The sequence below is a fragment of the Herpailurus yagouaroundi genome, unplaced genomic scaffold (genome assembly GCF_014898765.1).
Source record: "Herpailurus yagouaroundi ecotype Mexico unplaced genomic scaffold, PumYag 100, whole genome shotgun sequence".
Classification (NCBI taxonomy): domain Eukaryota; kingdom Metazoa; phylum Chordata; class Mammalia; order Carnivora; family Felidae; genus Herpailurus; species Herpailurus yagouaroundi.
The window spans coordinates 12,877,637-12,892,948 of NW_024412391.1; the positions used below are offsets into that span (position 1 = coordinate 12,877,637).

The following is a 15,312-nucleotide window of genomic DNA, read 5'->3' on the forward strand; positions in this document are numbered from 1 at the left end:
ACTAAATTGTCACTTGATTAGTCAAAGAGAGGGCCAGCCATCTATACTGTGTAAGATGATCAGTAACAGTACCATTCTTCGTTTTCACAGCTGACTGACTACCCCTTAAAAGCATCAGCATTAAACATGTATCTTTTTCTTTGCTGACATACTAGAATATTGAAGATGTTACAAATTGTTAATTGAGCTTCAGTGACCTCAGAATTAGGTGTATATGTGTAAGCATTTGTGCAGTGATTATTCGGGACCAGCCATTAGCTGTTTTTCCCAAAACATACCTTTATTACTCTTGGATTCCACTGGTTGGAAAGCCATCTTTGAAATGATCAAATATTATGTGCATCTATTATATGTCATGTGCCTGCATTACGGAAGATACAAACAGTATGCCAATGATGTCGGAGAACAGAAAAATGAGTGTCGAGTGGAGTAGTGGAATATTCCAGAAAAGGGGCTGTAGTGTGATGCAGCTTGACAAGTGGGAAGTTTAAGAATAAAGAACAGTCAGAAAAAAGGCACGGAGTCGCATGTAAGGAGGACTGTGAGATCAGTGGGAACAGAAGTTTCCGGAATAAACAATGAGGGAAGAAGCTAGCCAGTTAAGAAAGGACAGTTATTAGGATAGTTTTTATTCAAGCCTGGAAAGTTTGGGCTGGGTAATTTATAATAAAGTTGCTGTAAGGATTGAGCAACGAATCAATTTAAGGGAAGCAGTATCACAAAGAATGGCTGACACCGGAAAGACATAAAATATCAGCTGAAGGACTGGGGCTTTATTCCAAATGTGGGGGAACAGCGATGGGAGAAATTGTAAAACAGGAATCCAACCTAAACCTTTCAGAGGAAGACAGAGTCAGCCAAGTCTTGTGTTGACTGGATATAAGTGGTTGACCAGACAGATGAATGAGCCACAGAGGGTGCTAGAAATTTCTAATGTAATATAATGTAAAATCTAAGGTTAAGGAACTAAGGTTCAGATATTGCAGACCGTGAGCCTATTTTTACCGAGAACCAAAACCAGAGTGAATGAACCTGTTAGTCTGTTATTAATATTTGCAAACTTGGAGGAAAAATTGTTTGGGCCAGATAAAGATGATGCAAGAGAATCGGGAACCTACAACTCTCCAGATTTCCCTCTTGACTGGAGAATGCTGTTAAGCTTAGAAATGGGAACCTGCTTTAGGAAAGAAGAGGGAGAACTCTTTTCAAATATAAACTCTTCAACAAGGTGAAAATTTGTGTATTGTGACACTCTATCCTCCCCTCCCCCACCCCCACCGCTTTCCTTCTGTTGGGGCAGCCCAGCACAAGAGTCTGAATGGGGGGCGGGGAGGGCGGGGTGATGCCTGCGTGGCTCAGTCGGTTAAGCGGCCAACTTGGGCTCAGGTCATGATCTTACGGTTCCTCAGTTCGAGGCTTCCGAAACCTCCGTCGGGATCTGTGCTGACAGCTCAGAGCCTGGAGCCTGCTTCAGATTCTGTGTCTCCCTCTCTCTCTGCCCCTCCCCCACTCACGCTCTGTCTCTCAGAAAATGAATAAATGTTAAAAACATTTTTTGAATAGCTGGGAAGTGGTAGTCAATTCTGAATGGGGAGCTATGATGGAAGGTGGTGAAGAGGGAACCACTCAGGCCTGGCAAGATTATATCATTTTAGCATTAGTACGATTGCCTGTTCTGATCCCTAACTTTTGTTGAGAATGTTCCAAGAATGTCAAAGAAAAGAGACTGAGACTCTCATAGAACCTTTTGAAAATTTAGTAAAATCATGGACTGTCTTGCCAGAAAAAATTAAAATTGACATAAACACAGATTTTGCATATAATTTTGCGGCTTATGGACCCCCTGAAGCTCCATTTTGCACTCCATGTTACTATTACATGGTTTAGACTCTTTTTGTTTAAAATTTTTTGTAATGTTTATTTATTTTTGAGAGAGAGTGAGAGACAGAGAGCGAGTGGGGGAGGGGCAGAGAGAGGAGCAGACACGGAAGCTGAAGCAGGTTTCAGGTTCCGAGCTGTCAGCACAGAGCCTGATACAGGGCTTGAACTCACGGACTGCAAGATCATGACCTGAGCCAAAGTTGGATGCTTAACTAACTGAGCCACCCAGGCGCCCCTACATAGTTTAGATTCTATAAATATCACATACACTGCCCTCCCATGCATAGAAACATCTCCATCTCCATATACAGAGACTCTTCTTTTCCACACAAACATATATCATGCTTCTGTGTGTGTGTGTGTGTGTGTGTGTGTGTGTGTGCGCGCGTGCGCCTATCTACCAATAAAGCTGAATGTAGCTCTCTTTCACCCACTTCTGATTAATCAGGATGTCTATTCAGACCAGATGGAAGCAGGAGAGTGGGGTGGTTTCAGGTGGGTGGACCTTTCCATGTTGTCGCAGGGAAAATGAAGGAACAAACCTCAGTATCGCTGCAAGTCAGAATGCAGGTTATGGGATTTATTGTACAGATACACATATGCATATCTTTACATGAGCACTTTGAGTGCTTCGAGACTGCTGGGTAAGCAAATGTTCATTCCTCTGGATTCTCAGGGTTCTCATCCAGAGCCAGTCAAGCCTCAGGAGAGTGTTGGTTCCAATTTACAGCCCAGGGATCTTACAAGAGCCCCTCGTTATTCCCAAAGGTGATATACAGAGACTGGGAGCATCCTGTGGTCTGCCTGCTGCTTGGTGCAGGTCTCCCACTACTATGTGAGAGGATGAGGGTATGGGGGCCGCGGAGGACAGCTAAGGAACAGAAGTTACGAAATAGGGAAAGGAGTATAAGAGAGAGGAGGATGAATTACAGGGCACAGACAGGGAGGGCCGAGGAATGAGAAGGAAGTAATAGAGAATAAAATAATGTTTTGCAAGTGATTTCTCAGAAGAGATTCATTTACTCACCAAATTAAAAGACTCGTAAGACAATTAGAGAGGCCAACAACTTCTAAACAACTGACTACATGCAGTGGCTCCTGAAGAGCATAAACGTACACATAGATGCCTCGAGTATCAACACAGCATTTGGAGACAATATTTTTATTCTGCAACATGTTATATGCCCTGGAATTAATAAAAGCGTAAGTCTTTTTACGTGTTCACTGGCTCTCCACGGGGCAGTCTCGGGCTGCTCTGTGTCGGTCTGAGTGTTAAAACCCTAACCCTGACATGTGAAAGCCCAGCAAGGCCAAACCAGCTCCAGGCAGGTACCTCTCAGTTGAATGAGCTCAGACAGTCCTCATCTGCCAGATATGCTAATTCTTACACAATCAATACGCAATTCCTGAGCCTCATGCTTCTCAGACCTGCCTCAGAAAATGTGATGTCTGTTCCACTGCATGGTCCACAGGGGGTGCGGGAGGCAATACCGCACTGGATTGTGTTCCCCTCTTGACCATTTATTTATTTATTTATTTATTTACTTACTTACTTACTTACTTACATTTATTTTTGAGAGAGCTAGAACATAAGTGGGGGCGGGGAAGAGAGAGAGGGAGACACAGAATCCAAAACAGGCTCCAGGCTCTGTCTGAGCTGTCTGCACGGAGCCCGACGGGGGGCTCGAACCCACGAACTACAAGATCATGACCTGAGCTGAAGTCGGACACTTCACCGACTGAGCCACCCAGGCACCCCCCATCTTGACCTTTTAAAGGGAAGTAGTGGAAAGCCAAGTTACCTCCTAAATTCCCTGTTATTCATGGTGCGAGGCATTTCGAAAAGAACTCCCTACATTCAGAATCAGTCGGTAAGCAGGAAGATACCGAGGACTACTATTTTATAACTGGAATACTGGAATTAAAGATATGTACTTTTTCAAGAACTTCTGGGCTACAGCTGGGGAATAACTTGTAAAACGTCACAGAAAGTCTTCAGTTAATTTTGTCACGGTATCCCGTTCGACGACCTGTTTGAATCTAGGGATACTGCCCTGAGGGAGCTCTAAGGGAGACAATGCAGAGAAGAAACTAGAAAGATGATGTCTCTACTCAGGACTGAGCAAGTCCACAAAGAGGAATGGGGACAATTCACTTCTAAACTGTGCCTAAAACATTCACGGCAGAGTGTGTGAAGCCATGGATACGAAAACTACAGAAAGACGACCCTGCCTCATCGTCTTCGTAAGGGATGTGGAGGGTACAACGTGTAACACCAGGCCCGCAGCTTGACCGATGCATGTGGGAACTAATTGAGATGATACATTTGAACCTCCCCGAGTCTGTCTGCTAGAGGAATTCAATTATTATTGAATTATAATCCTCTAACATACCTTATCCATCATCTCATGCTTTTTGATGATCTGCGCCTGATTTCTTTTTATAATTCAAAGTGTTTCGGTGAAGAAATAAAGTTACCACGGTCCCCTTCTGGGAGGAAACCATTCCACTGAAATCCCCTTCAATGGAGCTCCGTAGGATTCAGCTCAGGGCGCTGTGGGAACAGCTTGCAGTCTTTGATTGAGAAAACTTGGTCACAAGCGCCGATATCTTCACCCTTTCGTCTTCACCCTTGCTGCTTTTCATCTCTCCTCTCGTTACTATATTCATGCTTCAAATGAGAATCAAATTCTTCTGCCTTGCCTAATTTCACTCACTTTCAATAACGTTGGCTGACTATCAAACACATTAAAAACTGGGGAACCAAGTGCTACATATCCTCTCGCATGTTCCAATAGGAAGAGTGAACAATTGCTGACATTCTCTTCATATTTAAACAAGGTACTTGTATTTGCAGTTTCATTTAAGGCTTAAAACCGCCCTAAAATGTAAGCAAATCACCTCCATTTTAGAGATAACTGAGGAGTTAGAGGTTTGGAAACTACTGGAGGTTACTGCAGCGACTAGAGACTGGTAGGGCTGGGATCTAAACACTGGCTTGCATTTTGTTTCCACTTTCTCGGGTTGCAAAACCAGGAAGTTTTGAGAAGAGGCACAGAATCCTTCTCTCTCTATAGAATTCACCTATTATTGGAAAGCTACAGACCATCTAAAGGGACGAGGGATCTCTTAGGATCTGTGAAGTATACAAAGCTATTTAATCAGAGAAAAAATGTTCTTAGCAGCTCTGAGGATCCTGATTTGATTCGTAAGCCAGAAAGAAGAAACCTAGATTTCTAGATCTCAAGGGAGAATGACCGAACAAGACCACCAGACAGTCACTATGGTCTTTCCCCCCTGAATTATGTCTATAATTGAACAGACAACTTTTCTTTGATAGGTCTATCGCTATAACATCTTATAAAATTTCATACCTACGTCTTAGATTCATACTGGAACTCAAGTTGCCATTTCCAGGGACCTTCCGCCAAGTCAAGTCAGCTGAGTAATTGTAAGAAGGCAATCTTCCATTTCTGTCGGCAGTGACTGGGTCTAGAGGAGGGTGTGCGATACAATTTGGGCCAAGGAGACATGACAGAAAGTCTGTAGAGGGACTACTGGAAAATGTTTCCTTGAGACAAAACTAAAGCACAGGGAAGGAAGCTATCTTTTTCCACTGGATGTTTTTGCGATGCTTAGAAATGTACGAGCCAGCCTGGGACCACAGAACGGGCTGTGGACTATGAAGCCAACAGACCTTGAGGGAGGAAATGCAGAGAGCTGGCAAGATATAATATATATGCACCGGAGTATTATTCAGCCATAAAAAAGAATGAAATCTCTCCATTTGCAAAGATATGGATGGAGCTACGGAGGATAACGCTAAGTGAAAATAAGTCAGACAGAAAAAGACAAATACCCTATGATTTCAGTCGTATGTGGAATTTTAGAAACGAAGCAAATAAACAAAGGGGAAAACAAGAGAGAGACAAACCAAGAAGCAGACTCTTAACTACAGAGAACAAACTGATGGTTACCAGAGGGAAGGTGGGTAGGGGGATGGGTGAAATAAGTGATGGGGATTGAAAAGCTCACTTATGATAAGCACCGAGTAATGTGTAGAACTGCTGAATCACTATACTGTATACCTGGAACTCATATAACACTATATGTTAACTATACTGAATTAAAATTAAAAAAAAAAAACCAATAAAATTAGAAAGGCTATCAAAAGAAAAAAAAAAAAGAACCTAGGTTCTTAATGACATCAATGGGCCAGCGAATGGCCTCAAGCCATCCCACCTTAAGATTTCACATTAGGGGAGATAAAACGTTTTTTGAATTTATTTTTATTTTTTAATTAATTAATTTTTTAATTTACTTATTTTTTAATTTACATCTGAGTTAGTTAGCATATCGTGCAATAATGATTTCGGCATAGATTCCAGGGATTCATCCCTTATGTATAACAACCAGTGCTCATCCCAATGCATCCTTAATGCCCGTTACCCATTTGGCCCATCTCTCCATCCACCACCCCTCCAACAACCTTAAGTTTGTTCTCTATATTTAAGAGTCGCTTATAAACTCGCCCCCTTTTTTTAGGGAAAAGAAACGTTTTAAGCCACTAAATCAGCGTTTCCTGCTTCACGTAGCCAAAAGTATCCTAGTGTTAGATAAACCTGGTGTGAGAAGCCAAAGTACAACTCACCTGCAATCTCTCTCCTCTTTCTAGTATTTTATTTTTTCAGTGTGAAAGTGCTGCCCTTGATAATTTAAATAATTAACGGCCTAGACCATTATATTTACTTCCACTAATCTCCTGACTACCCCCACTTTTTAAGATGAAACTATTTTTTTTTTATTTTATTTTTAATTTTTAAAAATTTACATCCACATTAGTTAGCATATAGTGCAACAGTGATTTCAGGAGTAGATTCTTTGGTGCCCCTTCCCCATTTAGCCCATCCCCCCTCCCATAACCCCAAAGATGAAACTATTAATGACCCTTTTGCAAACCTTTGTTCCTCTCTACGGTCCACACACCACCTTCCACTTGGCCCCCATCTTCCATTTTCTCTCAGCTACATTTTTACTTTTGCCTGTGTGACCCTAAAGACACAAGTGCATGCTTTGTCTGCATGGTGACTCATGAAAACCAGCAGAGGGCATTTATGTCACTGTGGGTGTCTGCTCAGTGCCAGGCCTGGTACTGTGTAAGGAGACGTTTCCTTCTCTATCCGCCAGTCATAACCGCTGGGCCTTTTCGAGAGCATGCTTCTGGAGGCCTGCTTTGTATTCGGACCAGGAATTTCTTGTACAGTTTGTTTTTTTCCCATCAAAATTTCAGATTGGCTTTTCTTTTTCTTTTTTCTTTTTGCACTGTTTGTATTTATCATAGCTTAAGTTTTTTAAAATTCTTTTTTTTTTTTTACTGTTTATTTATTTTTGAGAGAGAGAGAAACAGAGAGACAGAGAGAAAGAGACAGAGTGTGAGAGGTGGAGGGGCAGAGAGAGAGAGGGAGACACAGAATCCAAAGCTGGCTCCAGGCTCCGAGTCGTCAGCACAGAGCCCGATGCGGGGCTGGAAGTCACGAACCAAAAGATCATGACCTGAGCCAAAGTCGAACTGACCAAGCCACCCAGGTGCCCCCCTGTTTTTTCTTCTTAATCAACTATCCACTTTTTTTGAGTCCCCCCCTCCCCCCAACGCCAAGGCCCTTTTCCTGAGGGTGTTGTACCTGCTTCAGGGCGGCCCTTTCACTCTTTTTCCAAGTGGGATCAAGTGCTTTTTAGACACTATGTTTTCTAATTTTTTGGTTTATTTACTTGCTTTGCTTGAATACATCCTCAGTTAGTCCCCCAGGAAGAAGAGCATGAGAAGTAAGCTTTCTGAATCCTTGTAAATCTAAAAATGTCTTCATCTTGCCCTCAGCATGACTGATACACTCTCTGGATATACACATTTCTAGGTTGAAATCATTCTTCCTCTGAGCTGAGCAGATACCCCTTCATTATTTCCTAGCACTTAGTGCTTGCTATTGATCACAAGTCTGATGCGGTTGACTTTTTTTTTTTCTCCCTCGCTTGCTGAAGCTTGTAGGAACTTTACTTTTGGCATTCTAAAAATTCACGAGGCTGTCTTTCCGTGAGACTCTTTTCTTCATTCATCGCACCGGGCACACAACAGACTCTTCTACTGTGAAAACGTGTGCCCTTAGTCTTACTGTCTGTTTGTTTGTTTATTTATTTAAATCCAAGTTAGTTAACACACAATGTAGCATGGGTTTCAGGAGTAGAATTCAGTGATTCGTCACTTACATATAACACCCAGTGCTCATCCCAACAAGTGCCCTCTGTAATGCCCATCACCCATTTAGTCCCTCTCCCTCCCCCCCACTTAGCCTATCCCCCACCTACCTCCCCTCCAGAAATCCTCAGCCTGTTCTCTGTCTTTAAGAGTCTCTTAGGCTCTTAGTTTTAGAAAAGCGTCTCTACCAGTTCTGTAGTACTTTCCCTTCCCACGCATTTTCTCGTCTCTTTTCCTGTGACTCCAATGAGTTGGATGCTAGGCCTCTAAGTATAGGTCGGATCATGTTCCTAAAAAGCCTCTCCTCTTGGCCTGGGAGCGTTATGTGGGTGGTGCTGAAAGTGCCAGAAGGTAGGTTTGTTTCTCTTTAGGGTGAGTGGGTGGGGATGCCAACTGTCCAGTGGGGAACCTCCTTCTCCGAAGCCACAATGGAGAGGGCTCATTCTGGGGCTGCAACATCCACACCAGATGCCCGGACTTTCCTTGACTATTTCCTAAGATGGCTCCTTCAGGAATAAATTCTGGATGCTGGCGTTTTGAAGGGGTGAATACAACAGTGCTATAATGACATTTTCCCATTTATAAAATTTTCCCTAGTCCCTCTGTTTTCAGTTTCTCTCGGCATTCTCGTTTTTAATTGTTGGTTATGAACCTGGAACTTCTCCAAAGCACTCGCTGCGTATTCCAGCCAGAGGTTTTCCCCACCAGTTCATCCATCAACTATACCCCATCTTCTAGAAGTTTGTTGGCCGCTTGCATTTACCGGTAAATCCCCTCTTATCCTTTCTCAGCTGTGGATTTATTCTTGCTTCTTTTTCTGTGAAAGTATGGTCGTGGGGTCTGCCATGTTGAATCCTACATATTATTTAAACCTCACGAGCTCTATTAAAAACGCTGGAGATGACACAAAGTGTTTTAACATGACTTTTAACGTATGGCACTGAAATTCAGTGTACAGTCAGGGAGGGCGTGGTACTGCTTATTGTGGGCATCTGAGCAGCCACATGGTGAGGAGGAATCTGCCGAAGCCATTCATCGTGGGTAGAGTTTCACATTGCCATCAACTCCAGAAACAAGTGAAGAGAAGAGATGCTGGGCTCTAATGTATTGACTCTTAAAGAGGCAGGATGTCTGGAGTCCCCAGGTCTAGTGGCATTGAGAGGCCCCGCCCAGCTGCCTCTGCAGGTAGCAAGCGGACTAGCATCCTCCCTTTGCCAGTGGAGCCACCCAGCTCGGGGCTGGGCTGGTCCCAGCGGGCGTCATCGCTAGGAGGGTGGTGATGAGCAGTGGCAGTAGAGGGTGTCAGATGGCTCTGAGCCTGGGGTGGCGAAAAGCTTCTGCACCTTGATGTGGCTGGAGAGGTGCCAATCAGTCCCATGAGCAGCAGGAAGACAGTGGCAGAGGGAACAGCTTGTGCGTGATGGCGATGACAGCGGGAGTTGCGAGAATAGGCTGGCAGCTGCCACCGACACCCGAGTGGCGGCCACGGGACAGGGACAGCAGCAGCTACCACCGCAGGAGAAGGTGGTGACAGACTTAGGGCAACACCTACCTAACACTGTAATGTAATATATCGGAAGTCACTTTCGATATACAGAGTGCTGCTTTCTAGGTAACGTGGTTGTAAGAAAAGACTTAAAGACTCGTATGACAAGGGGCCTCCTTCTTATTCCAAGGTCAGAGGACCTTCTAAAGAGACTGTGTCATCATCTGTGCCACTGATTCTGAATTTCAGCTGGCAACGGGTGCATTTGTTTCTTTAAAAAAAAAAATTTGTTTTTTAAATGTTTATTTTTGACAGAGAGAGAGGGAGAGGGACAAAGGGGCAGAGAGAAGAGACCAAGAATCCTAAGCAGGCTCCGTGCTGTCAGGGCAGAGCCCAACGTGGGGCTCAATCTCAGGAACCGTGAGATCGTGACCTGAGCCCAAGTCAAGAATCAGATGCTCAGCCACCCAGGCGCCCCTGGTTCATTTGTGTCTAAAAGGGCTCAAATTTCTAGAAGAGCTGTACTCTCTGTTGTCATCAGGTGGCAATAACGAGTCATACTTTACAACCCCAGATGGTTTGGGTTCCTAGGGAGATCAGACATTTAGAATTTTAAATCACGACTTTGTAACTGAACTCGCCAGTGTGCTTATGAAAACAAGCTAAACTGAGAGATTCAGTAACAAATGAAAACTTAGAAAAGAAAAATCTTTCTTGCCAACACAAAACAAAAAAATTCCTTACATTTCTTTAGCTACTCTTAACCTAATGGATCTCTAATGGAGCCTTGATTCTTTCTCCTCCATTAGATGCATCGGTTTGAACTCTGGGATTGCAGCATCGCTGCTTTCCTGTAAGAAGCAAGTCCTCCCCCCGCTGGGATGGAGATGTTTGTTACATTTCCGACTGGTAAGACCTGTCTCTACCCTCCCAAGTGCCATTTTCTCTTTGTCTAGCTGGAAGTTCTATAGTCCTAATTAGCTCCATAATCAACTCTTGATAATGACTTTAAAAAATCACCAGGCACACTAAAAGCATTCTGGTTACTTCCAGAAGTGGTGTCTGTCCCCAACCACAGACTGTATTTCCTTTTGGGGGGGGGGCAGTGGAGAGAGGGAGAAAAAGGGAGAGAGAGGGAAGGGGGAGGGAGGGAGAGGGAAAGAGAGGGAGGGAGGAAGGGAGAGAGAGAGGGAGAGAGAGAGAAGCCCCCCGTCATTCTTTACCACTATTCTCAATTTTAGTTCTTATTCGTTTTTTTAAAAAACAGCTTTATTGTAGTGTAATTCACACACTGTATAATTCACCAACTTCAAGTGTACAATTCAATGCCTTTTACCGTCTTTATGGTTATGTGCGAGCATCGCCGCAGCCGAATTTAGAACACTTTCATCACCTCAAAAAGAAGCCTTGTACCTTTTGGCTACCACGCCCCTGTCCCCCTGCTCCCCATCCAGCCCTAGGCAACTACTAACCTACTTTCTGTTTCTATGGATTTCTCTATTCTGGACTTTTATATGAATGGAATCATATAGTTATATGATCTTTTGTGACTGTCTTTTTTCACTGAGCATAATGTTTTCAGGGCTCACTCATGTACTTCAATCTTTTATAGCCAAATAATAATCCATTGTGTGGATATACCACATTTGTTTACCCGTCCATCCAGTGATGGACATATGGGTTGTTTCTACCTTGTGGTTGTTAAACATAATAATGCTATTTATATACAAGTTTCCGTATGGACATATGTTTTCATTTATTTTGGGTATGGAACCAGGAGGGAATCTTATGAGGTTTTAACATTCTTTTTTTAGCTTAATCCTTTCCCTCTTCATGGTTATCCCATTGTACTGCTTACACTCCTGAGCCCACCTAGCTACCCCATGCACAAGCAGGAACTGGATCTTGATCGCTGAAGTTCCAGTAATGGTTAGCTCTCATGTCCGTTCAGTAACTATTTGATGTATGAATGGATGACCCCTTGGCGATCTGTCATAACCACCTTGAGCAACTGACCTCTTTAGGAAATGCTTCAGATATTGAAACAGTTTAAATTATATGCTTTTGTGCTCATGCATGGTTCTATTCATTAAGAAAATCAGCAGTAAGAAGTTCCAATGGTAGATGGTTCCAAAGATGTGTAAGAGCCTAAGAAGCTTCTGTCCACCGAGGTGCTAACCTGAGACAGAAGCTTAATGTACAATACACAAGGGAGATATCAAGCCACATATTTTGGATAATGAGAATATGCTGCCCCTGAGCATGAGAAAATAACCCATTGGCTGGTCATGTCTTGGTCTATACAAGGTCTACTTCCTGTATCAAAGTAAGAAAACCATTCAAGTAGGCAGCCTACACTCAAGAATTCTTCCTCCTGCTTCCTCCTCAAGGCTTACAAAAGCCACTTTGGGGTCTAAGGATCCTCTCATGTCTACTCAAGAGATACGCGAGGTAGCTGAGAATGTTCTTTCAAGGCAAACAGCAGGGGTCTAAATTAGACTAGATTCCTCTCAGGGAGAAAGGAAGCATTTGAAGGTTTTTTGTAAGTGACCCCAACACTAAACCTCGGCTCTCTTCCAGACTGACCACAGATATGCAGATTCTCCATTTCTACCTAGCACATTAAGACTACTTTTCTACGTGATTATCATGAACTTGGGGCAGGAAAAGAAGCCATACACCCTGCGGAAAAAAATGTTCATTAGAGGCAGAAGATTAGTACGGGGTTAGCACATAACAAGGCAGTGACAACATTCAACTTCTAACCCTGGGCCACTGCACTGTGTCTCCTGGTACCGAGTCCAGCCACCCTCCACACTGGCGCTGACCTAGGACTCTAGGTTCTTTTGCTAAGGATTTGACTTCCTGTTCCTTAGTAGCAGGAGAAGGCCCCCCACCCAGCCCCCCAAATCATCACAGTTCTTATATTTTGTTTTGACTTAGAGTTTAGTAGAATTTAGATAGTAATTGTGTTATCATTTCTACTTTACTTTGCTTAAGAAAAAAGACTCAAATTGATGTGGCCAGAGCAGGTATTTATAGCTGAGAGAGAACATGGCAATATCAGTATCAAAAGCTAATAAAACTAATAATCTTTCTGTATTTACTTAATAACAAGGAGAGGAGACTGTGGAGATAGCGAACAGAAGTCATAATTATTATCACATAGTAATTTCCGCTTATAAAGAAGTGTCTAGCAGCAATATTATTCTAGTCTTAGGGGAGACAAACATTACGGGGAGTGGGGTTAACAAGATATCCCAAGAGGTGTAAAAGAAACTGGGGGAGGGAAGGGCTCAAGCCACACGAAGTTGATGTTCCTTCTCCTGAGACTGTCTGCCACTAACCTGGAAGCACCAGAGGGAGTGTGAACAATGTGAAGCTTCTGACATCAGCCTGCAGGAGGCAGTGAGATCTGCCGGGCCTGACCAAGGAGTCAGGAAATCTGAGTTCTAGTCCTGTGAGGATCATTCTCTGGCCACGTACTCCATCTCCCTGGGCCTGTTAAATTCCTGCCTGTTAAAGGAAGGGGACAAGACGGTACCACCTCAAAGTCCTAGCTAACGAAGACTTTCTAGGTTTCTACGAAGACAATACGATTTAAGTAATCTGAGAGCCAACCGGGACTCTTCTTACCAAATCCTAAACTCACTTCTGCCTTCTAGTGCTTTCTCCTTTTGCTAATCTCCTGGAAACTGCAGCCAGTTCAGCCAGGGCAGTTTTTGTTCTTCCTCTCTTCACATTCCCCATCCCCATTCACTGTTTTTCAGAGAGGAGGACGGGAGGGAAGTTGGGCGTGCTGTCCTTTCCTGCTTAATGCAGCAGATAGGAGCTCAATTAATTCACACTCGTGGAAACCCTCAGCCTCACAGGAGGACAATAAATACAGAAATGCAGATTACTATTATTTCTGGTAATTTCAGCATCTACTGTTAATCAAAGCGACAGAAGACAACAAGTGAATGTATGTTTTTAAAAGGCTTTTCTTTTAACCCTTTGACAACAGTCACCTTGGAACTTTATTTTTGTAGGAGCCCCCAAAACACCCGACATATCCACTCGTCACCTGCAGGGTTAAAAAATGATTCTTCCTCAGATCCAACTAAATCTGAAACTATATGGTACAATGCACTGGAGTGACCAAGCTTGTGATTTTCTTAAAGCTACAGGTTTTTTTTTATTTTTTTATTTTTTTTATATTTTTTTAAAATTTTTTTTTCAACGTTTTTTTGTTTATTTTTGGGACAGAGAGAGACAAAGCATGAACGGGGGAGGGGCAGAGAGAGAGGGAGACACAGAATCGGAAACAGGCTCCAGGCTCTGAGCCATCAGCCCAGAGCCCGACGCGGGGCTCGAACTCACGGACCGCGAGATCGTGACCTGGCTGAAGTCGGACGCTCAACCGACTGCGCCACCCAGGTGCCCCTCTTAAAGCTACAGTTTAAGGAGAGGAGCTGTATCCAAAAATTAGACTTTGGAAAATCCTCTCTCTGTAATAGCTTTCGGTTCTGGAGAAAGGGACCTCTTCTTTCTGATGTCCTTCTCCTTCTAGATCTTACCCCTCTCCAAGTACAGCTCAAAAACTGCATTTTTCTCTATTTCAATCTACTCTGAATAGTGTCCCAGCAGCACCTTCATGAAACTTTTCCCATAAAATAATTTCTTTTAAGCGTCTATTTTCTTTGGCAAATAATCAGCTCAGTACTTTCCTGTCTATGCCACCCACTTATGACATTTTATTCACCTAGCGAACTGTTACTGGGTGTAGTAGGTCTAGCTTGTTTTTGTTTTTTTAGAATCCCTCCCACTTCTTTTGGTAAAAGAACTTTTCCTTTTCTCTGGCACACTTTCTGTGAGGTCCAGGTTGGACCCATTGACCCTTCACTGCAGGCGTGGTCACGTGGCCCCATTCTTCCTGGCCACAGCCATGGGCTCAGAGATGGACAGGGCCCATCAGAGTCCCTCCATGAGACGTCCTGTATGGATTTTGGAAGAGAGAGGGTTTCCTTCCCTAAGATTTACTGCTACAGGTATGATATTAGTTTGGGGGCTACTATTTTTGCCACACGGGGAGATAGGCTATGTAATCATAAAGTCAAACAGATGCAAACAGAAGCAAGAGTCTGATGGAGAAAAAAAAAAAAAAAAAAAAAAGACTGAGTCCTGTCGATATGGTTTGACTCCTTGGACAAAAAACTGTGTTTCAAACCAATCACCCCTTGAATATCCCAGTTTCATGATTGAATAAATTCTCTTTTTTGGTCTGTGCTCCTTGCAACTGAAATAATCCCAACAAATATGCTGGACACCTCCTGTACCAGGCACTGACTGTCTAACCTGCAGCCTGAAGTTTAGATACAGCAGTAGCTAAATCCCAAAGACAACCCCTAATGAACCATGCCTTCCGTTATTCATGCCTCTGTGTAGTCCCCTTGTCCACTAAATGTGGGCTAGCCCAGTGACTTGCTTTAACTAACGGAATGTGGCAGGAGCGATACTGTGCCAGTCCTACGTCTAAGCCTTAGGAAGGCCTGGCAGCTTCTCCTTTCATGCTTTGGGGAGCTCTAAGTCACCACGTAAGAGGCAGGACTGCTCTGATGGAGAAACAACACGGAAGACTTAGGTGGAAAGTGGAATCTCTGAGATTAAGTGACGAGGCGAAGAGAGAGACCTAGCCGTCCCAACAGCCCAGCCG

General features: G+C 43.5%; 1 protein-coding gene across 1 annotated transcript in view; it reads right to left on the minus strand.

Moving 5' to 3' along the window:
- EXOC4 (exocyst complex component 4) overlaps positions 1–15,312 on the minus strand; it is a 762,629-nt gene that overhangs the window by 26,634 nt on the left and 720,683 nt on the right. The window lies entirely within an intron of this gene.